The following is a 25,375-nucleotide window of genomic DNA, read 5'->3' on the forward strand; positions in this document are numbered from 1 at the left end:
TTCCATTATGATTATCTTCCTCTAGCCATCACCAAGTTTAACCAAGATAATACAAAACATTTCTCTAGAGTCTGGCCCAGTCAGGGCTCCTAAAGGCTCATATTCCCTTGAGAAACTAAATGATACAATAAAGGAGATCATTTCTGGACAGTGCCTTTTTCTTTTTTTCCTGAGAATTTCACCTATTTTTAATTTTATCTGAGCTCCAAAAGCATAGCTAATATCTTTGAACAAATAAAGTATGGAAGTTTGCTTTCTTTTTTATCCGGGTCTTCTATTTTTGGACAGTTCCTTGAACATGCCACTGCTTGCTTGGCTGCTCAAAGATTCCATCCAAGGATGACCTTTAGAGAAGCCACAGGTTAGGGGGAGCTGCTCTCTTGGGACTCTCTGCCTCCTGAGTCAAAGGAGACTTCAGTCTCCAGAATTAGGGTGTGGGGGTGGGCGGGGCACTCAGCCAATGACCTGCTACTCAGCAGGATGAGTGCTGAGAGAGCTGATCAGAGGGAATTTGGAGCTTGGGCCACATGGGGGTTTTCCAGGAGCCCTGTTGGGAAGAAAACATACCAGGCAGACCAGAGAGTCAGCAAACAGGGACCCAAGGTCAATGTGGACAGAAGAGATTGTGGAGTTAGGATGATTAGCAGCAGCTTTCCTGGGTATATTTGAACAATGCTGTGTTCACCTTACCTTGGCCCCTGAAACAGAAAGACTTTTTCAAACACATGGTCTTGGGGTGCAAAGTCGGCTTGATTGAAGGCCAGTCATTGTTCTCTTTGCAGGCTTCTTTTTTTTTTTTTTAATGTGGACCATGCTTTAAGTCTTTCTTGAATTTTTTACAATATCACTTCTGTTTTATGTTTTAGTTTTTTGGCCATGAGTCATGAGGGATCTTAGCTTCCCAACCAGAGTTCAAACTCACACCTCTTGCCCTGGGAGGTGAAGTCTTAATGACTGGACCACCGGGGAAGTCTCTCTTGTTACAGACTTTTGTAGGAAAAGCATAAAATAGGAGATCTTAGAGGTTGTAGATCCTGCCAGCTAGGAGCACCTTCTCCACCTCCATCCCTCTGATCCCCAGACTTTCTCAGAGAACCTACAAGATCTGGTGTAAACATCAGGGACTCAAAGTCAAAAATGGACTGTTCCTCTCTTGAAGCTCCGGGGTCCTTTGTACAGAAGCCCCTAAGAAAAATCCCTTTTGGGGAGGCTGTTGAGACCCTCTGTCCCTTCCATGTGATGATTTTCCCTTCCCCTGAGAAGCAGATAAGATGAACAGACCATAATGATTGTTTATAGTCCTCAAGCACAGGATAAGCTATTTCTGCAACTAGACAAGAGAGCGTGTAATGTCTAAAGTGACCTGCATTGTTCGGAAATATAGCTGCTTTTCAAAATATATTTTTGCAGAAAAGTTAGAGAGAAAACTGCTTTTGTCTCTCACATGAGGGAGCTGAAGTGTATCATAATGTCTGCTTTCTCCTTTCTCACCTCCTACTTAGAACAGAAGCCCCGTGGGGCCTGCAGAGCTTAGTGGAAGCTACCTGAAACTCCTCCATAGTGTACCCTTGAATTCTAAGACCCAGAACCATTGCATGATAGAAAAGTCCTATCTTCAGGCAGAGAACTGGAATCAGTGCAAATAACAACTGGGTGTTGTTTGGCTCTTTGAGGAAAAAAATTAGAGAGTATAGTAATAATATACTTTCTGTGAGTGCTCTGAAATTTTAATTCCACTGTGCTGAAAAAAGAGAAGTGTTGTATTAGTTTGCTGGGGGTGCCGTGGCCAATTACCATAAGCCGGACAGCTTAAGGGCTTCCCAGGTGGCACTAGCGGTAAAGAACCCAACTGCTAAGGCAGGAGAGGCAAGGGTCATGGGTCTGATCCCTGGGTTGGGAAGGTGCCCCAGAGGAGAGTATGGCAACCCACTCCAGTAGTCTTGCCTGGAGAATCCTATGGATAGAGGAGCCTGGTGTGTTATATGGTCCACGGGGTTGTAAAGAGTCAGACTGAGGCAACTTAACACACACGCACGCACGAACAGTTAAAAGAACAGGTATTTATTCTCTCACAATGATGGAGGCTCAAGCCCGCAACCCAGATGTGAGCAGGGCCGTAGCTTTCCAAAGAATCTGGAGAAGGATCCTCCCTTGCCTTTCTCCCTGCTCCTCATGGTCTCCAAAAGTTCTTGGTGTCCCTAGGCTTTCAAATACTTCACTCCAGTCTTTGCCTCTTTTGTCACAAATGGGTATTCTCCTGTTTGTCTGTTTGTGTCTAAATTTTCCTTTTCTTATAAGAATACCTGTTATTGGATTAAGGACCCCTTAATCTATTATGTATGTATGTGTGTTCAGTCGCTCAGTCATGTCTGACTCTTTGTGATCCCCATAGACTATAGCCTGCCAGGCTTCTCTGTCCATGGAATTCTCCAGGCAAGAGTACTTGAGTGGGTTGTCATTTCCTTCTCCAAGGGGATCTTCCTGACTGAGGGATCAAACCTGTTTCTCTCACGATGACCTCCTCTTAACTTGACCATAAAGACCCTACTTCCAAATGAGGACACATTCATAGGTACTAGGAGTTAAGAGTGGGATATATGTCTCTTGGGGGATATGATTCCACCCATGACAAATGCACTCTGTACTATACAGAGAAAGCAGCCCTTATTTAGGCAGACCCTGGAGAGCTGTTAGGGGTGTGGTCATTTGGCATTCTTCCAAAATGAATTTACCGAGTACCAAATATTTCCCACACATGGGCTGAGCACAGAGGCAGAAAGCACAGCCGGTGATTCTCTAGGTACCAGCTTGCTTTATGCTGTTGCTGTTTTTAATTTTTAAAATTTATCTGAGGGACACTGCTTCTGTCTTCCTCCAGGGCCTGACACTCTGGGCAGGCTGCTATATTGGGTGTGTCTTACTGGTCAATGTTCGGTGCCAGGAGTGAAGACCTCTCTTCCCCTTTCCTGTCTCCAGAAGCCAGGTAGGGCCTTAGTGCCTAGACCTGGAGGCTGCCTGGCCCATCTGTTGCTTCCTGGTTTTTTTCCCCTGCTGTGGGGTAGAAGGCTCCAAGGGATGAAGTCACCTGTCCTCTCATTGGAGAGGGCAGTTGTATCTGCCCACCTGGAGGGGGTTGTTGGGATGTCCACACTGGCCCTTGTTCACTTTTCCAGAGGAGGGTATGCCAGTTTGAATCCACTCCGTTAGGACTCTTGGTACACACAAATGAATGTGACATTACCCCTGGCCATTTCCCTCGCAGAGTCCTGTGTATTGGTTGCATTGGAACCTCTAGAGGGAGCTCAAGGCCTGTTTCCATCTCCCACAGCTACAGCCTTAGAAGAAAGAAGCTCTGATGGATCAAGGATTGAACGATAACCACAAAAAGCCACAGAGTTCAAAGCTTATTGCCATCTCCCACAGCTCCTGCCCAAAGGAGCGGATGTTTTGATGGATAAAAGACTGAGTGATAAACACAAAAAGCCACAGAGATAACAGGATGGGAATATTTAGTGGGAAGGAACAAGGAAGGCTGAGGTTTTGTTGAGAAGTGAAGGGCTAGTGGTTCACTCTTTATCTGTGAGTCCAGTGGGGGCAAGACACAGCCTAGGCATCTTTCCTGCTTGATTGACAGACTGGTCCATGGAAACCTACGGGCAGGATGCGTCCGAGGGAAAGGGGGAGAGGAGGGAGCAACTGAGTTCCCTTCTAGGTCAGTGGTGATGGTGTAGGGGATTCTGCTCTGTTCTGTTCTTCTTTCACTGGAGTAGGAAGATCTAGGACGAGTGATTAAAGAGATACAGTGATTGAGTTACACTCTTGAGCTATAGTAATTAAAGGGACTGTTGACGCTCGAAAGTGGGTGCGGTGCAGGAGAGTTAAAGCCTGTGTGTGTTAGTTGCCCAGTTACGTCTGACTCCATGGACTGTAGCCCGCCAGGCTCCCCTGTGCATGGAATTATCCAGGCAACAATACTCAAGTGGGTAGTCATTCCCCTCTCCAGGGGATCTTCCTGATCCAGGGATCAAACCCATGTCTCCTGCATTGCAGGCAGATTCTTTACTGTGTGGGCCAACAGGAAAGCCTAAGTTAGTCACATTAATGAGAATTCTTTGGGCCAGCCTGCCCCCGTGTCACACATCCCTCTGGAAGTCGTGGGAAATGGATGGGATTCAAGGTCCTGACCACATCGCATCCCTTTTAGGAGAGAAAACAGAGGCATGATATTTGCAGCAGGATGGACTTAGAGATGATCACACAAGAGAAGGAGGTCATGACGAGAAAGACAAATATCATATGCTATCACTTTTATGTGGGTTCTATCATATAACAGAAGTGACCCTACCTATGAAAGAGAAACAGACTCACAGATGTAGAAAACAGACTTAGAGTTGCCAAAGGACGGGAGGTGGGGAAGAGATGGATTGGGAGTTTGGGGTTAGCAGATGCAAACTGTCACATATAGGATGGATACACAACAAGGGAGAACCATATTTACCATATTTATTACATTTACTTATGATAATAGAAAAGAATATAAAAAGGAATCCATGTGTATGTGTACCCGAATCACTTTGCTGTACAGCAGAAATTAACACACCATCATAAGTCAAGCATGCGTGTGTGTGTGCTCAGTCATGTCCAGTTCTTTGGGATCCCTTGAACTGCAGCCAGTGAGGCTTCTCTGTCCGTGGAATTTTTTAGGCAAGAATACTGGAGTGGGTTGCCATTTTCTCCTCCAGGGATCTTCCTGACCCAGGGGTCCAACCCTCATCTCTTGTGTCTCCTACGTTGGCAGGCGGGTTCTTTTGCCATTTTGCACCTGGGAATCCCCATATAAATCAGCGATACTTCAATAAAAATGAAGAAGAAAGAGACACGGAACAACGGAAAAGGGGGAAACTTATTTTGCTAAAAAGGCAACCTCATTAGTTGGGTGACATTGGCTTAATTTCCAAGAAATTTAGTCTCTCTAACTATAAAATGAGGATTGTACATGTGCTAAGTTGCTTCAGTTGAGTCTGACTCTTTGCAACCCTATGGACTGTAGCCTGCCAGGCTCCTGTGTCCATGGGATTCTCCAGGCAAGAATGCTGGAGTGGGTTGCCGTGCTTGTTATGAGATTTATAAGTAAAAGATGAATATAAAAACAACTAGTATGGGGTTTGGCACACAGTAAGTGTTCAACAATAGGCAGCTATTATGACAGCTAGACTTCTGGCTAGTTAATGCTAGTGGTTACCATTAATAATCATTGAAGAACAGGATAAATACTTGATCTCATTCAACCACATCAGGAACTCCACTGGGAAGTTCCACCCCCATTCTCCATCTGATAAAGCCAAAGCTTAACAAGGCTGCTAGTAACTGTCGGAGCCAGATTTGAACACGGGTTGGTCTCACTAAGCCATACCACTTCTTTGTCTTTCAAAAAGTGCTCTCGAGTCAATCAATGGTGAATTCTAAGCCCTTGTGATTCTTCTCTATGTGTCGGGGCATCTGTGGTACTGTGTGATCAAATCTGGATGGGGTTGATATGAAATGAAATGCTGGCTGAGCCCAGCCTCAGCTGCTCTCAGGGATTCATGCCTCTGAACGAGGCACTCACTGGCTGTGCAATAACCCTCTCCTCCTTGAATCTCAGGAAGTGGATGCTTCTGAGGGCCACTTTTTAATCAAGGAGATGATCCGTCTCCCGTTGTCATCTGATCTTTCTTAAAACAACAGCCACACATCTCCAGGCAACGCAGACGTGATGCAGACAAAAGGAAAATGGAGGAAGTCACATCTTTCTCTCATTAATGGGAGAGGAGAAAGCAGCTTCTGCCTTGAGTGTTTGGGGACATGTTATTTTTAGAAGAGAACATTTTGTGATTTTTCGTTGTTGATTTCTGAGAGGGCTTTCTTTTAAAATTCTTTTCAGTAAGTTCCTGAATCAAAAAAGAATAGCAGATCGAGCAATAATAATCAATTAACTAAAGTATATTGAGTTTCTACCTGCAAAGCGAGGAAGTAGAGACAGAGAGACTAAAGCTTTGTCCCTGCTCTTTAGATACCTGGAATCTACTAAAAAAAATTATACGGCTATGCACGTACAAAGCTCAGAAAATAGGGCAATCTGATCTATTGTGGTTCACTGGAGACAGAATAACTGGTGAGGTGGTAATTGTAGGACTCTGAAGAAGGCATGAAGTCTTCCATTGTTGATTTTATAAATATGTATTGAGCACCTTCATATGTAGGAGGCACTGGGGAAAGAAAGCTGAATAAGACCTTGTCACTACCCTTGAAAAGCTTGGAGTTCACTGCAGGTGCAGAATTAGAATTATAATCCAAGAAAAGCTATGAAATAAGTAATAGATATTTGTATGACTAATGTGAGGCCATGGTTGAGGTGCTCAGTTCTACCTGGAAGAGAAAGTGATCCAAAAGACGTCATGGAAGACAGAATACTCAAGAGGAGAATTGGAGGATGGAGACTAACTGACCAGAAGGAAGATGAGGAAAGGCAGTCCAGGCAAAAGAAGAAACATATGCAAGGATTTGTGAGCTAGTGCCCTGTGGATGAGGCTCTGTTTATAACTGGGAATTATGAGAGTTTTCTGGAGAAGGCAATGGCACCCCACTCCAGTACTCTTGCCTGGAAAATCCCATGGGCGGAGGAGCCTGGTGGGCTGCAGTCCGTGGGGTTGCGAAGAGTCGGACACGACTGAGTGACTTCACTTTCACTTTTCACTTTCATGCATTGGAGAAGGAAATGGCAACCCACTCCAGTGTTCTTGCCTGAAGAATCCCAGGGACGGGGGAGCCTGGTGGGCTGCCATCTATGGGGTCGCACAGAGTTGGACACGACTGAAGTGACTTAGCAGCAGCAGCATGAGAGTTTTCGGGGGTATAAAAATGTGAGGCCAGAGATGTAGGTAGTCATGCTTACATCTGGAAGCAATGAGGGAATCTTTCAAGGGTTTAATAAAACAGAATGACTTGGTCAAATGTTTATTTTAGAAGCAAGGTTCATATTGAGGGCACAGATACTAATAATTAAATAAACCCATGTAATAAATACTACTATGAACTGAATCTTTGGGTCTGCACACTCAGTCACTCAGTAGTGTCTGACTCTTGTGACCCCATGGACTGTAGCCCACCAGGCTTCCCTTTCCATGGGATTTCCCAGGCGAGAATACTGGAGAGGGTTGCCATTTCCACCTTCAGGGGATCTTCCCAATCCAGGGATTGAACCCACATCTCCTGTGTCTCCTACATTGCAGGTGGATTCTTTACCACTGAGCCACCGGGGAAACCCCACTGAATCTTTGCACCCTCTCCCATATCAATATGTTGAAATCCTAACCCCAGTGGGATGGTATAAGGAAGTGGACCCTTTGGGAGGTGATTAGGTTATGAGGGTGGAGCCCTCATGAATGGGATTAGTGTCCTTACAAATGAGACCCCAGAGACCCTTCTTTCTCTCTTCCACATAAGGACACAGCAAGAAGATGTTGTCTATAACCAGGAAGGGGATTCTCAGCAGACACTGGATCTACCTGCTCCTTACTCTTGGAACTTTCTGTCTCCAGATCTATGAGAAATAAATATTTGTTGTCACAGTCACCCAGTTTATGGCATTTTTGTAATAGCAGCCAAATTTGACCAAGACAAGTACTGTGATGGAGTAGTAGTTGTTTTCCTACAGAAATTTAAAGGAAAATCATCTTATCCAGATTGAACTTTTCTACTGAAGATCTCTTGGAAGAAGTGACATTAGCAAAATTAGTATAATGAAGGCAGGGGTAAATTTGAGGAAGACAATTCTCCAAGAAAGAGGGAGATAGGTTTTGTTGTTCAGTCATTAAGTTGTGTCTGACTCTTTGTGACCTCATGGACTGCAGCAAACCAGGCTTCCTTGTCCTTTACTGTCTCTTGGAGTTTGCTCAAACTTGTATTCATTGAGTCAGTGATGCCATGTTCAAAGTACTGTATAATTGTGCTCATCATACGGGCTAGCAAGGTAGTGCTAAAAAATCCTTCAAGCTAGGCTTCAACAGTATGTGAACTTAGAACTTCCAGATGTACAAGCTGGATTTAGAAAAGATAGAAGAACCAGAGATAGGTTCGGGGCATAGCAAACTGCTCTGTGTGGCTGGGAGGCTGGATCAAACGCGTATAGAATGAGGACAAAGATGAGTCAGGGATAAGTGAACCTGGACATCAGGCTCCAAGAGGTCTCTTCAACAGACTATTGTGACTTGAAGGGCTCTAAGCAGGGTGTGGCCTGGTCAGATTTGCCTTTTAGGAATAACATTCTTGCTGGAGGGTAGGGATTGTATGGTAGGTATGCAAACGTGGAGGAAGAGGAGCTTATTAAGGCAGTGTTTGCATTGGTCAAGGGAAGAGAAAATGGTGGCCTAGACCAAGATGGTCACAGGAGAAATGGAGGGAAGCTCATTAAACAAGAAATTACTTAGGAGGTAAAAGAGTGGGATTCTTTGGCTATCCTGAGATGCTGGAGGGAGGTAGAGGGTCAGTGATACAGAGGAAAATTCATGGAAACCTAGGAGAATGGTGAGGACATTCAGAGCAATAAAGGACAGAGTAGAAGGATCTTTGGAGTTAAGGCAAATGCTTTATGGAAGACAGAGATTCAGTGTGTCCTGCCCAGCACGTGTGGGGGCTGTTGGAAAGGAGGGAGGGAGCAAGGAAGTAGGAGATATTAGATCAATTCAACAAATATTGAGCTGCTGCTGTGTCTTAGGCTCTGGGCTATCTGCTGGGAACAAACCCAAATCAGAGACGATTCTCAAAAAATTCTACAACTGAGTGAGTAATGAAGGTGGGCATATAGATAGTTTCAACGTCAAGAGTCGATGTGTTGCTGGATCTATGTGCAAAATTGGACAAATTCTGAACAGCACCTGTCCTATGCCGGGATGGTGCTTGTACTGTAGTCATGGTGGTAAGTGAGTCCAGTGACAGCCTTTCCTTAGAGGAAATGGTATTTTATTAGAGAAAGTCGATAAAGAAAGAAAGGAAGATGGGAAAGAAAAAAGGAAGGCAGGGAGGGAGGAAGAAAGAAAAAGGGAAGAAAGGTTGGTTGTATAAGAAAAGTCTCAGGCTGCCACTGAGTATAAGAAACTTTCAGCAAACTGATGGGAGTCCCCTAGCCAAAGTCACTGGTCAGAGGAGTCCCACGTTTCCCAGAAACAGACTGCCTTCGAGTCCCTGCCACTGGCTGGGAGCGGCCCACACAGCCCATGGGAAGTGTGGCTTCAGAGCATGCCGATGGGGAGATTTCAGAAAGCAGCAGCAGAGGCCCTTAGACAACTGTACTCTGCAAGGCGATTGTTACAGCTGCCACAGCTAGGAAGGAAGTAATTCAGGTGAGGAGAGAGAACGACCTTGGTCAATGAGCATTTGGATGCTCTGGGATGGATGGTCTCTCTGTTGAAATGACATTTAACTTAAAATGAGGAAGATCCAGCCATGTGAAAAGCTTTGGGGAAAGCATTTAAGTAGAGGAATCAGCAGCAGTGCAAAGATCCCGTGGTGCTACCCAAGGGTCCCTTGAAGGCCAGTGTGGCTGGAATGTAATCAGGAAAAGAGCAGAGCAGCAGAAGCTGTACACAGGATAATAATCCAGGGTTTGGCAAATCGCTTTAAGTAGTTTAGATTTTATTGCAACTTCAAAGGAAAGCCAGTGGAGAATTAAGCTGGGCAGGGATACGATCTGACTTATATTTGAAGAAGATTCTCTGGCCACTGTGTGGAGCATGGCGTATAGGTTTTCAAGAGTGGAAGTGAATTAGATGGTGACAGGTGATGATGACTGATGCAGTCGAGGTGTACTGACCCCATCTGGAGGTTGCAGGGTGCTACTGGTGTGGTGAGAAAAGGCTTTGTGAGGGAGAAGGCCTCTGGGCTGAGAATGAAAGGGGTGGGATTTCAGGGCAAGTTGCAAAAAAGGTGGCATTTAGGGTGAACTTCACTGGCTTTCTGAAGGGAGGAGCAATCTCACAGCACTTTTCAAAAAATCACTTCACTGAAACACAGAGCCAAAGCAGTCTTTAATTTAGTGCCTTTTATAGGACTGAATATAGTTCAGAAGTAACCAAGGACATTCACAGGTGAAAAGTACTTAAATCAGAGAGACAGAGTAGTTAGGGAAAGGAGACCAACCATTTCTTTTTTTATGGCCCAGAACATTAACTGAATACCTCAGGGGCCAAAGCAAAGAAACTGAGAGAATACTTGTCTTCCTTCTCGACTTGGCTCTGAATCCAGACTGGAACTGCCATGCGCCATTTTGAACTTGGAGGGCTGAGGTGAAGTTGAGGTGACCTTCAGTTGGGCTGATATTGGAGGTCTGGTTTTCAGAACCCATTCTTTGCTACTCCTATGTTAACAATAACAACAAAAAGGTAAAACCTGTATCCACAGTCACAATGACACCAAGGGAAAACAACAGAAAGTGCAAGTCGCTCAGTCATGTCAGGCTCTTTGCAACCCCACGGACTGTAGCCCGCCAGGCTCCGCTGTCCATGGAATTCTCCAGGCCGGAATACTGGAGTGGGTAGCCATTCCCTTTTCCAGGGGATCTTCTGGACCTAGGGATCGAACACAGACCTCCTGCACTGCAGGTGGATTCTTTACCAGTTGAGCTACCAGGGAAGCCCCTCAAAAAATCAGAGTTCAAACAACTCGTCACATTGCTTCATCTACCATTTGGTGGCTTTCTTCTGGATTCCATATTCTGACAGCCATCTATTCCCTTTCTTTTCATTCCTCACCGGCCCTGCCTTAGGTTTATACTTTAGAAATAGATTTCAAACTATTCTTCCACACTGAACACAGGTCAAGTGAAAATGATGACTTGCTGGGTAAAAAGCAGCTCACTGGCACATTTCATTTTTCTCTTTTGTTCAAAACACTTTGGGGAGAAGATGTCAAAATTGAAAAATCAGATGATTTTGCATAAACATCCACATTTGCGGTGTCTCTTGAAAATTCACACAATCTTACCTCACTGGTCCACGTGGAAGCAGCAGCTGGATGAGGTGAAACCATGGCACTTCCTTTTAGCTCAAGCATCAGATTTCTCCATTTGTTATAATCTTTCTGCCTCACTATTGTTTTATACTTTTCTTTTTTGTTATCTGCACGAACCTGGGCTGAGAGGGAGCCAGTGTGGAGTACTTGAATTTGAAGGCATCATTTTACAGACGTTTTTCTAAGACACAGTTCCGATCATGTCACATTCTTGTATTAAAAACCTTCACCAGCCTGCTTATTGGCATAGTAAGTTCAAACTCTTCACCCTAACATTGAAAGGCCTTCATAACCTGATGTGAAGCTTTCTGTGCATCAGTTCAGTTCAGCTCAGTCACTCGGTCATGTCCGATTCTTTGCGACCCCATGGACTGCAGCACACCAGGCCTCCCTGTTCATCAACAGCTCCTGGAGTTTGCTCAAACTCATGTCCATTGAGTCAGTGACGCCATCCAACCATCTCACCCTCTGTCGTCTCCTTCTCCTCCTGCCTTCAATCTTTTCTAGCACCAGGGTCTTTTCCAATGAGTCAGTTCTTCTCATCAGGTGGCCAATGGAACTTCAGCTTTGGCATCAATCCTTCCAATGAATATTCAGGACTGATTTCCTTTAGGACTGACTAGTTTGATATCTGTGGATATCTTTCAGAAATCATGCCCTTCCTGGAAGACATCTAAAGTTTGTACCACGTTGTACATCCATGTCTCTCACTCATGGTCATTTTCTCCTTCCAGTTGGAATACTATTTCTATTCTTATTTACTTGGTGAACATCTACACTTGATAAAAGATGAAATATAAATCCTCTTACCTATAGATTCGGAGAAGGCAATGGCACCCCACTCCAGCACTCTTGCCTGGAAAATCCCATGGACGGGGGAGCCTGGTGGGCCGCAGTCCATGGGGTTGCTAAGAGTCAGACACAACTAAGCGACTTCACTTTCACTTTTCACTTTCCTGCACTGGAGAAGGAAATGGCAACCCACTCCAGTGTTCTTGCCTGGAGAATCCCAGGGACGGGGGAGCCTGGTGGGCTGCCTTCTATGGGGTCGCAGATTACAATGGTAGTAATTACTATTCTTACATTGATATCAGAGGATTTGAATGGGAAGCAAATGATACAGTGTCCTTTGCAAAAGCATGTGGAAACTTTGAAGTAATATATGAATGAATGGAATTAGTTCAGAAAATGATATATTCATTTTATTTTTTTAAAGTCACTCAGTTGTGTCCGACTCTTTGCGACCCCATGGACTATACAGTTCATGGAATTCTCCAGGCCAGAATACTGGAGTGGGTGGACTTTCCCTTCTCCAGGGGATCTTCCCAACCCAGGGATCAAACCCAGGTCTCCCGCATTGCAGGTGGATTCTTTACCAGCTGAGCCACAAGGGACACCCAAGAATACTGGAGTGGGTGGCCTATTCCTTCCCCAGGGGATCTTTCCGACCCAGGAATTGAACCACGGTTTCCTGCATTGCAGGCAGATTCTTTACCAACTGAGCTATGTGGGAAGCCCGAAACTCACTTCTTTAAATGATTTAAACGCACTATTTCTGCAGAGAGCAGTAACCTGGATGATAGGAGGCCGGGGCTATGGTTCCAACTTCATTGCCAACTAGTTGGGTGACATAGGGCAAGTCCTTTTGCTATTGTAGGCCTCAGTTTACAGAGCAGAGCTATAGAAAGTATAAGATATTTGTTCTTTCTTTTATAAATTTTTTCCTTTAGTCTTCCCAAGAGTAAGATGTTTTTCTTGTTCTTAAAGGCTTTCATTCTCCCATGTTTGCTATGGTATATTAACCATAATAAAATAATGAATATAGAGTAATTACTTTTTTCATTAAATATACAAACAGTGACAATAGCTATTGTGCAGAGCTGATTACTAAGATTTTCCTAACCTGGAATTGTTTTCATTATTTAATCAACATTAACAAATGAGAGCTTCAGAGCTCAGGATTTAAAGATCTTAGCAGCTGTAGCACAATGTGTCACCCAGTCTTATCTTGTCTTTTGCTTTATACTCACATGTCAATTTTGTATCCCTCTTCCCATGTGACCTGAGAGTCACCCACGTGATCAATGCATTTCGGGCAGCAATTTGAAGGGGCAAGAGTAGGGAGGGAATGAGGAGTGTACTTGGAAGGGAAGAAAAAAAGCTTCCTCCTTTCCTTCTTTTCTAAATTGCAGCTTATAAAGTTGATTCACTGACTGCTGGTTTAAAATGGTATCTGCCAACAGCTCCTGGCACGACTTCTCTGTAATGTGCAATAAAACACCTACGAAGGTTTAGAAGAAGACATAAACTCAAAACACAGCCATAAACCTGGACTGACAATTAACTAAAGGTTGGATCCGGGAGAATTTTATTTTTGCCGCCTTTAATGTTAGTGGAACTGGAGAGAAGAGAACACTCCATGCCTTAGGGGTGCTGTTGGGTTGTTATTCTATAGAAAAAGGGTAGATAGGACCATTGTTGTTCAGTTGCCAACTTGCGTCTGACTCTTCGGGACCCCATAGATTTCAGCACATCAGGTCTCCCTATCCCTTACCATCTCCCAGAGTTGGCCCAAGTTCATGTCCATTGAATCAGTGATGCCATTCAACCATCTCATCCTCTTCTCCTTCTGCCCTCAGTCTTTCCCAGCATCAGGGCCTGTTCCAGTGAGTCAGCAATTAGCCTTCCTCTGCTGTGTTCCTCATTTTGTGAATTTCTGGATGAATCCCCAGGTGGAAATTCATGTCACCTGGAACCTCAGGATGTGACCTTTTGGGAAATAAGATCTCTGCAGATGTAATTAAGATAAGGATCCAGATGAGACTGTCTGGTTTCGGTAGGTTCTAAATCCGATTACAGTACTCTTATAAGAGACATAAAAAGACACACTGAGAGAAGTTGGCTTTGTGAAGACTACAGCTGAGATTGTGGTGATGTAGCCCTAAGACTAGAATGCCAGAAGCCACCATTAACTGGAAGAAGCAATGAAGCTGTCTCCTTGGGAGCCCCCAGAGGTGGCATGGCCCTGCTGACATCTTGATGTGGACTCCTGACATCCATAATAGTGAGAGATTAAATTTCTCTTGTTTGAAGCCTCCACATTTGTGTTACTCTGTAAAGGCAGTCCTGGGAAACTAATATATACTGGAAAATTCACTTTATATCAGGAGTTAAAAATTCAAATACCTAAGGTAACAAAGAGCTTCCCAGGTGGTGCTAGAGGTAAAGAAAGTGTCTGCCAGTGCAGGAGACACAAGAGATGGGAGTTCGATCCTTGGGTTGGGAAGATCCCCTGCAGGAGGAAATGGCAACCCACTCCAGTATTCTTGCCTGGGAAATCTCATGGACAGAGGAGCCTGGTGGGCTGCAGTCCGTGGGGTCACAGAGTTGGACGTGACTGACGCAACTTAGCATGCATGCATGCACAGTAATAAAAAGGAGTGAGCTGACCGGGGTGAAGACTGAAGCAAACCAGAGAAGATGTGCTTTACACAAAGACAATTGTTTTGTAAGAATACAGAAACAATTTTGGCACATCTTTCTACAGTTCAAGAGAAGCTGGAAATCTAGGTTTTATCTGTATGCTCTTATTTATTTATTTTTGGTATTGGACTGGCATTTATTTTAAAAATGGTGATACCCATTTTAAACATGTTGGAGGTTCAGATTCCTCCCATGGAATGCTTTGCTACCTCTGGTCTGTTCTTTGTAAACTTCCTTATCCTATGTGGCTCTTCTATTTTATGGGGCAAATTCTGGTATCTCTTTTCTCCATTATTTGTTTCACTGCTTAAAATGGAAGACTTGAATGGTGGTGATGCACAGCCAAGTGAGGTGGAAAATGTAATTCTTATACTTTTGATGGGGAGGAGAATTAAGAAAATCCTAGTAATAGCATGTGTGTGGCGGGGTGCTGACAATTATTTTCATATTCAGTAACTGTGTCACCGGGAATCCAGAAGGAATGTGGAAAGAATTCCTCTGCAGTCTGGTAGAGACACCGTTAATGAAGTCTGTCAAAATGTGGACCTTATCTTGGAGCTGTGACCATTCAACTAGTGGGTAGTTATACTTTGAAAAAGAGGAATTGGCTAGAAGGAAGTGAAGGCAAGAAGCATTCATCCTTGAGGTCCTTTGGTAAACACTGGGCTTGGCTATATCTTCTTTTATTTAAAGATGAAACAAATCACAAGACACAAAGAATATGAGCCCCAACAATGACAGCTATCATAGTGCCGGAACTCTGAGCAATGATTATCAAAGATTACCATGAAAACTCAAAGGAAAAACAAACCTTTGACAAAGATCTGCTGCAGGAAATGGATTTTCTTCTTTCAGGAGATTATTTGGTATCCTCAGATGAGATGCAAGAAATGATAGCCTCTTAAAAATAGGAGACATGTCATAAAGAAAGAACAATAAAATGACATCGAAAAGGAGCTGGATGATGTGAGGAAGCTTTTCTAGGAAACTAAAAGTCAACTGCAGAGTAACAGTGAGCATTAAGAACCAGGTAAGAACACAGCTGAGGTTACAGAAAATTATATTATCATGAGAGACAAAATTTAGAACTTCTGGAGTATTGAATAGCAGAATGCCTTTTAATAGAATTACATCTGTGTATTTTTATGTGGAAAATACACTGAGCACTGTAATAGGATTCTCCATAGAAATAGAACCAATAGGATATATATGTTGTGGCTGTTCCGTTTCTCACTCATGTCCGACTCTTTGCAACCCCATGGATTGCAGCATGCCACACTTCCCTGTCCTTCACTATCTCCTGGAGTTTGTTCAAAATCATGTCCACTAAGTCAATAATGCCATGCAACCATTTCATCCTCTGTTGCCCTCTTCTTCTCCTGCCCTCAATCTTTTCCAACATCAGAGTCTTTTCCAACAAGTCAGCCATTTGCATCAGGTGGCCACAATATTGGAACTTCAATTCCAATGAAGAATCCTTTAGGATTGACTGGTTTAATCTCTTTGCAGTCCAAGGAACTCTCAAGAGTCTTCGTCAGTTATTATAAGGATTATCTCACATAATTATGGAGGCTGAGAAATCCCATGATCTGCTGTCTACAAGCTAGAGATCCAGGAAAGCCCATGGTGTCCAATATGTGGTACTGAGAACTGGAGGTAGACAGCACAAGACCTATGTCACAGCTCAAAAAATTAAACAGAGAGAGCCAATTTCCCCTTCCTCAGTCTTTTTTTCTTTTTCCTATTCAGGCCATCACAGATTGGATGATGCCCACCCATACTGGGAAGGATAAAGTGCATTATTCAGTTTACTCATTTGAATACAATCTCACATAGAACTATCATCATAGATAAGCCCAGAGATGATGTTTAATCTGAGCACTCCATGATCCAGTCCAGCTGACACATGGCATTCATCATCACAAATCCATCTGTTAGCAACTTGGCACCCCCATGCGTCTCCTTAAGCCAGGCTTGTATTTTTTTCTCCATTGACTTAGTGAGGTAGGTAAAGATAGTAGTGATAACAGAGGCCCAGGTGGTTGGATGGCATCACTGACTCAACGGACACGAATTTGAGCAAGTTCTGGGAGATGGTGAAGGACAGGGAAGCCTGGTGTGCTAAAGTCCATGGGGCTTCAAAGAGTCGGACATGACTGAGCAACTGAATAACCAGAACAATTTCATAATAAAGACAATAACAAGGTCATAATTCTGCCTAGCATGAAATAACTATCCTGAGTACAACCAAGCGGTTAGTGCATCCGCTCCTGAAAATGAAGTAAAGTCCTTAAGTGACATTTACTCTTTTCCTTGATATCCCATTTTTAAATACTATGATGTAAATTTAATACTTACCTACTGTAGTATAATGTTAATAACTCTTATTGTTACATGATAAAGGAATAAGGTAGAAAAGAAACAGAGAAAACAACTTTATATATTTTGTTTAAATATAAAATCAAATATATCTATATATATTAAGCAAGTATGTGTGTGTGCTCAATAGCTTTAGTCATGTCTGACTCTTTGTGACTCTATGGACTGTAGCCCACCAGGCTCCTCTGTCCATGGAATTGTCCAGGCAAGAATGTTGGAGTGAGTTGCCATTTCCTCCTCCAAGGGATTTTTCAGACCCAGGGATTGAACCTGCATCTTCTGTATTGCAGGCAGATTCTTTACCACTGAACCACTGAGGAAACTCATATTAAGCAAGTACACACACACACACACACACACACAGCTTGTATATCTATATATAAAAGCCTAACAAAATAAGGAGGAAATACTTCTGACAATACAGTCCGAGTTTCTGTAACTGGTCATAGAGTCATAATATTTATAATTATCTTATCCCACTGTCCGTTCTTTATTCCCTTTGCCTTCATCAAGCACCTCAGCCAGTCAGGGGTCTTTACCTGGTATAGTGATCCAAACCTTCATTCCAAAAGAGTCTATGCCATTATTGTTGTTGTTGTGTTAGTCTGTAAGAATGCTAAGAATACTGGAGTGGGTTGCCATTTCCTTCTCCCAGGAATCTTTCCGACCCAGGGACCAACCCCTGTCTCCTGCATTGCCAGGTGGTTTTTTTTTTTTTTTTTACCAATGAGCCACCAAGGAAGCCAGTGTTATTATTAGTCCTGCCTACTTTGAGCTTTTATAGCTTTCCATTGACTTTGTTCATAGCACATGGTAATACTAAGAGACCCTCTACGAGAGTTCCTGTTTCCCAGACACACTCTACCTGACCTCCACTGTGGAGTAGTCATTCAACTTCCTCTTGGTATCGTGATCAATCATTCCAGCTAGCACAGTAGCTCTTTCACTGTTAGCCTGTTGATTCAGTATCATGAGGAGCTCAGAGTAACTGGGTAATTTTAACTTCCATTTCAGTGGATTCACTTCTGTGTCTCCTGATGGAAGCATTCTTCTTCTGGGACCAAGATGTCTATGTCAGCAGAGCTAAGGTTGAAGAAACAGGAAGCAAAAATTCTGCTAGTGGGTTACTAGGAGTAATAGTGAGTGATGCCACTCCCATTGCCAGCCCTTGATTCCTGGACCCTTTTTAATCTTGGATGTGGGAGAAACAGCCACATGCTGCTGCTGCTGCTGCTGCTGCTGCTGCTGCTGCTGCTGCTAAGTCACTTCAGTCGTATCCGACTCTGTGCGACGCCATAGACGACAGCCCACCAAGCTCCTCTGTCCCTGGGATTCTCCAGGCAAGAACACTGGAGTGGGTTGCCATTTCCTTCTCCAGTGCATGAAAGTGAAAAGTGAAAGTGAAGTTGCTCAGTCATGTCCTACACTTAGCGACCCCATGGACTGCAGCCTACCAGGCTCCTCTGTCCATGGGAGTTTCCAGGCAAGACTACTGGAGTGGGTTGCCATTGCCTTCTCCGAAACAGCCACATATTGGATACTAAATCAGAGCATGTACAGACCCCGATTGAACCGTGCCCAAGCCCTGAGAATAGTGCCTCCTAGCGGCACTACTTCAGAATGGTCTGGAAAATGGTAATACCAGTGAATTCAATGAGTATGATTCTGTATCTGTGATTGATGCCCATTTAAAACAATAATTTTTATTTCTGTTCAATCACTTGGTAATTATTGCTAAATACCGGAATGCTTAATGCACCTGAGGGGATTAATAAACCACCACCACCACCACCAACAAATCCATTTCATCTTTACAAAAATGCAGCTGCAGAGAGTGACATATGGCCAATTCCAATACTACAGAAACTGAATAGTGATTTTCTGCATCTTTAAAATTTATATGAAGCACCTAAGTTTTTGGAAAGAAATATACCACCCACTGGCAGATATTATCCGTCATTAAGCCACTCTTTATTTTACTTTTCATCTAGAAACTATGAACATGTCTGAGTTCTTTATACTTAAAAGCAATATGTGCACCATTATTTCAAACAGATTAAAATACACAGTAAAAGTGGAGGGCATAAACAAAGGCAGCAATCTCTGGTTATTATTAGTTATATACTTGATTATCATTATTTGTAAAAAGTCACAGTGTATATTTTATCCTTTCTTTGTCCTTTTTAAAATTTAAAATTTTCTCTAAGAATGAAATTTTCTCTTTTAAAATAAAACAGTATGTTTAATTTTAACAAACATTAGCATCATGATTAAAAATATACACATCATTCAAACTAGAAGAAATTACTAAAATAAATATTGATGTGCTAAAATATTAATGTATTATATGCTATTAGTATAGTATATGCTAAAATATTAAGAGTGGCTGTATCTGGATAGTAAAAAGAGCAGTTTTGTTTTTTCTTTCTTCATATGTTATAAAGAACCTTACTATTTTTAATTATGAAAAGCAATTTAAAATTTTAGGTTTTAAAACTACATTCAACAAGAATTTTAAGATAACCTCTCAGCAACAAGATTGCTGTGATTACATACACGAGTGATTCACAGACCCTTTATTCCAGGGGTTCCCATCCCATGAGCTATTGTTTTCTTGACTGTCCACTTAAAAAGGGAAGAGAAGAATCACTTTTCACTGACAGAGAACACCAGTAGGATGGGCCCTTGGATCAATCTGAACTGGTTTGGTATAATATTCGGTCTGTTAAACATATCCTGGTAGAAAGTATGGTGAAGTTCAAAAGGCATGATCTGTATAAAGTCAGACTTGTTTGGATTTGATTTTCCTTCACCTCAGGTTTGCCATGTAAACCCAGGATTAAACTATCTATGTCTCACTTTCCCTATTTTTAAAATGTGGAGATTAGTACTGAACAGGCTAAGTCATTGAGAATCAAGGATAATGTAAGAAAGTGCATATTGCAATAACTTTGTGGAAGTCCCTGATGCTTGAAAAATTTTCCTCTTTTTATCTGCAGGATTAAACGTTTACATTAAGAATGACTGTTGCTCATATTTGCTGCAATACTTCAGAGTTTGCAACCTGATCTCGCATACTCTATAATTCTCACAAAATGTCTCAGGTAGTGAGGGCATGTCAGGAGGTCTCAGGAGTATCAAATGACAGCTCAGTAGGATGCAAATCGTGCTCCCAAGAGAGGCAGCCAGCAGGCTCAATCTGAGGGCTCAATGAGGTTTGTTGCACTTTGAACAGAGCAAGGAGACTGGGATTGATGATGACCAAAGATCAAACAGGAGGTGGTGGAGGACAAGGGTCAGAGAAGAGGAGCTTGCCTTTCCTAAAAGTAGGAGTTGTTCAATTGCTAAGTCATGTCTGACTCTTTGTGACCCCATGGACTGTAGCACACCAGGCTTCCCTGTCTTTCACTATCTCCTGGAGCCTGCTTAAATTCATGTCCTTTGAGTCAGTGATACTATCCAGCCATCTCATCCTCTGCGGCCTCCTTCTCCTCCTGCCCTCAATCTTTTCCAGCATCAGAGTCTTTTCCAGTAAGTCGGCTCTTTGCATCAGCTGGCCAAAGTATTGGAGCTTCAGCTTCAGCATGAGTCCTTCCAGTAAATATTCAGGGTTGATTTCCCTTAGGATTGACTGGTTTCATCTCCTTGCTGTCCAAGGGACTCTCAAGAGTCTTCTCTAGCACCACAGTTCAAAAGCATCAATTCTTCGGTGCTCAGCCTTCTTTATGGTCCCACTCTCGCATTCATGCATGACTACTGGAAAAACCATAGCTCTGACTAGCTGTCTAGGTTTGTCATAATTTTCCTTCCAAGGAGCAAGCGTCTTTTAATTTCATGGCTGTAGTCACCATCTGCAGTGATTTTGAAGCCCAAAAAATAAAGTCTGTAATTGTTTCCCCATCTATTTGCCATGAAGTGATGGGGCCAGATGCTATGATCTTAGATTTCTGAATACTGAGTTTTAAGTCAACTTTTCACTCTCCTCTTTCACTTTCATCAAGAGGACCTTTAGTTCTTCTTCACAAACCATCAGCAACCTTCAACTTTGAGGGGCTGGGACAAGCAACACTGCAATTAAGGTAGGTAGAGCAGAAAGTGTTTCCATTTCACTGAGGAGGGAATTGGGCTTCCAGGTGGCACAGTGGTAAAGAATCTGCCTGCCAGTATAGGAGACACAGTTTCAATCTTGGGTCAGGAAGATCCCTTGGAAGGGGAAATGGCAACGCACTCCAATATTCTTGCCTGGAAAATCCCATGGACAGAGGAGCCTGGAAGGCTATAGTCCATGGGGTCACAAAGAGTTGGACATGACTGAGCAGGAGTACAACGATGAAACTGAGACTCACAAAGCTTCCAGAAATCTAACTCGAGAGGCAAATCCAAGTAGACCTGATTTTTTCCTGAATTTTGATACCTATCATCTTTCCCCCCTCATGTTTCCATTCTTTTGCTACTGAAGATTAAAACTAGTAGACAAAATATATCAGGTACTCTTTCCTGCAACAAATATTAAGTGAGCTTATTTCTTGGTGTTTTTCTAAGCTTTGGGAATGTAAATATAGCTGACAAAAATCTCACTCTCATGGAGCTTACATTCTAAAAGAGGAAGACTACATAAACAGGTATATTATAATATAGTGGGATAAGAAGCAGTAATGGCTATGAAGAAATATAAAGAGGAAGGGGTGAACAGAGGGGCTTCACTGAGAAGATGACCTTGAGGAAAGATCTGACAGGTGTAAGGGAGCCAACCATGTGTATTTCTTGGGGAGGAATGTCCCAGGGCCTGAGAACAGCCAGCTCAAGAGCCCTGAGATGGGGGTGCTCAGGAGGTGCTGTGGGGTTTCAGGAACAGCAGGAAGCCACTGTGGTTGGAGCACTGTAGGAGCAGGATGTGGGGTCAAGTGTGTCCTTCTAGGACTTTGGTTTTATTCTAGGTAGTGAAAAGGAGCAGCACCATATGGGTTTCCTTCCAGGACAGATCCCTGTCCCTCCCCACACCCCATCACTCCCTGCACCCCATATCCTCTGTTCCCTTTTGTCTGTAGAAAAACTTTAGCCAAAAATAAATTTAATCAGCTAGGTGAGAAAGTGCAGAAGCAAATGAAAGCAGTCAAAGAAGACCAAATGATAATAGTTGAGTCATTAAACAAAGTCAAGCACTTGCTGTTCCTCTTCAAGAGCTATAGATAATATTCTGATCCACATCTTTTGAGCTGTCTTGTAGATACTGAAACCCCCATCAAGTGGAAGAAGTTAACCACATAATGACCAGACTGTAACTATGGCATAAGCTACCACAATTTCTAGAACTGGCCTCAAGGAAGTAAGAACAAATCAACCCTGAAACTAAATAGTAACTGTACTTGAAACAATCAAGATGACGCTGTTCAGGCAACTGCATAACTAATTTCAAGATTACTGTCAGAGCTAACTCTGCTGTTCTGCATATAGTCCTCCTCCCTCCACCTACACACACTTGAGACTCCCCTTTCAAAGCTCTTGTTCACTGATCAACAGCAGGGAGTTGGCCTTTGGACACGAGTCCACCTTCTCCCCTAGTTTAGACCTCATGAATAAGGCAACCTTTTCATTCTACCAACACTTGCCTCTCAAGCATTTGCTTTTGAGCACTGAGCAGCCAGACCTGAGTTCAGTAACAGTAGAACAGAGATCCATAAGAGGGTGTTGAGTAAGAGAGTAATAACATCAGACCATGTTAATAGGATCAGTCTGACAACTGCTCATTTAGGACTGGGTGGTGTGATCTAAATTTCCATAGGAGTTTAGAAATACAAGGTTTTTACTTTAAGTAGAATACAAGTCTGTTATATTTAAAGGTGTTTTTCTTATTTCCCCTCTCCTCTCTCCTTTATCTCTTTCTTTCCTTCTTTCCTTCTCTCTCTTCCTTCCTTTAATAGACATTTACTGAATGTCTATATCAATAATATGCCAAATATTTGGGCTTGAGTGCATGATCTTGCTCTCCATAGATAGAAGTGCACATTAAAAAGTGCAAAGGTGTTTCAGTTTGCCTAATTTTGGCACCTATGTAAATGAGGTTGCCAGATAAAATGCAGAATACCTAGTTCAATTTGAATTTCAGATAAAGAATAATTTTCTAGTGTAAGTGCATCCAAATATTGTGGTACACACAGACACACACACACACACACACACGTGCATACAACTGTTCTATCTTTTTCCCTTTTTGCTATGTCTGGAAACCCTATACCTAAGAAATATTAGGAAGTGGGGTTGTAAATATAGGCCGTGATTGCAAAGTTTAGAAATCATCTTAAGGAATTTTGAGGTCTTGTTGCTATAATAGAGTGCCACTGGAGTACATTATGCAAGCAAATAAGATTGGTTTGGAAATGTGTAGTTGACTCTGGCCACAGTGAAAAGACTGTCTAAGAGAAGAACAGTACCAGGCAGCAGGACCAGCACCTGGCTTAGGCAGCGTTAGCAGCTGGAGGGATGGCACTAACATCACTTGACAACGATTGAGAAGAATTTGAATGAGGGAGGTGGGAGAAAAAGGGGATTTCACAAAGCCCCCTCTACTCACATTTCTGGTTTTAGAGACTAGGTCAATGATTCTGCCATCATTCAAACTGATGTTTCCAGTAGGAGGAAATATTTCAAGACATACATTTTATTTATTTATTTGCATCCATTTTGCCACATTTAAACAATCTGAGGAGAAGAGGGCTACAGAAGATAAGATGGTTGGATCAATGGACATGAGTTTGAGCAAACTGCGGGAGAGAGTGAAACAGGGAAGCCCGGCACACTGCAGTCTGCGGACTCACAAAGAGTCGGACATGACTCAGCAACTGAACAACAACAACAAAACAGTTGGAGACTCGAAATCTCCCCAGTCTGTCCACCTTGGGCCTCAGTCTTAAACAAGAACTCTCTCATCTTAGATCGCCCCTAATCTCGCTCAATTGTAATGTAAAAAGAAGAAGCTAAACTAAAATTGTTTCATTTTGCAGAAATAAACATTGTATTGAGGTCTGCTCCTCTCCAATCTCTTTTAGTCATGCTTGGGATAATTACTGCTTCTAAGAATTCAATAGACTCTTGACACAGTCAGGTATTTCTGTCCACCTGTGTGAGTTCCCTGGAGAGGAAAATGGCAACCCACTCTAGTATTCTTGCCTGGAAAAATCCCATGAACAGAGGAGCCTGCTGGGCTACAGTCCATAGGGTCACAAAGAGTCAGGCACGACTGAGCGACTAACACTTTCCACACTTTATGTGAGTACTTAAATACTCAAAATTGAATTTTCACTCAACTAATCTCATATCTCAGTTGAGGAATTCTCTTTGGCATATCAGACCTTTAGCCCATTGAGTTCAAATTTATGCTTGTATGTGATATCAACCTTGAAAGTGAAGTCCTTAGATGCTAATCTTTTATTGTACACTATAAATGAAGTAGGAAAGTTAGAATTTGCTAAGATCAAGTCTTATTTGGTCTACTTTAATGATAGATAAGAAGCAATTGGAATTTAAAGCATCAAGAGAATGCAGATGGGATGACTTCCTTGGTTGTCCGGTGGTAAAGAATCTGCTTTCCAAAGTAGGGGACGTGGGTTTGATCCCTGGTTGGGGAGCTAAGATCCTACATGCCACAGGACAGTCAAGCCCACACCACAACTATCGAGCCTGCAAGCCTTAGCAAGAAAGCCTGTGGGCCGAAACTACAGAGCCTACATGCTATGGAGCCCACACACCACAACTAAGACTCAATGTGGCCAAAAATAAATAAATAAATAAATATTTTTAAAAGGAAAATGCAGATGATACAACTAACGCACCCTTTTCACCACGCCTTAAAAGTTAGCGATTTCTTAAATATATTAATGCATTTCTCTCAAATCTCACTTGCTAACAATTTATTTGCCAAAAGACTCAAAAGAATAGAAAAAAAGATATATAAATATATACGTGTGTTAGTTGCTCAGTAGTGTCCAAGTCTTTGCAACTCCATGAACTGTAACCTTCCAAGTACCCACTGTCCACGGATTCTCCAGGCAGGAATACTGGAGTGGGTTGTCATGTTGCCATGCCCTCCTCCAGGGGATCTTCCCCACCCAGGGACTGAACCCATGTCTCCTGCACTGTAGGCAGATTCTTTACTGTCTGAGCCACCAGGGAAGCCCAAATGTGTATACGTATATATGTGTATGTGTATATATACATACATATATATATATATGTATATATATGTATGTGTATAAAGAAGATATATATGTAAATGGTATATCAGTTGGTTCAGTTTAGTTGATCAGTTATGTCCGACTCTTTTCGAACCTGGGAAGTGCAGCACGCCAGGCCTCCCTGTCCATCACCAACTCCCGGAGTTCACTCAGACTCATGTCCATCGAGTCGGTGATGCCATCCAGCCATCTCATCCTCTGTTGTCCCCTTCTCCTCCTGTCCCCAATCCCTCCCA

This window comes from Bison bison, unplaced genomic scaffold (genome assembly GCF_000754665.1).
Source record: "Bison bison bison isolate TAMUID 2011002044 unplaced genomic scaffold, Bison_UMD1.0 scf7180017864379, whole genome shotgun sequence".
NCBI lineage: Eukaryota > Metazoa > Chordata > Mammalia > Artiodactyla > Bovidae > Bison > Bison bison.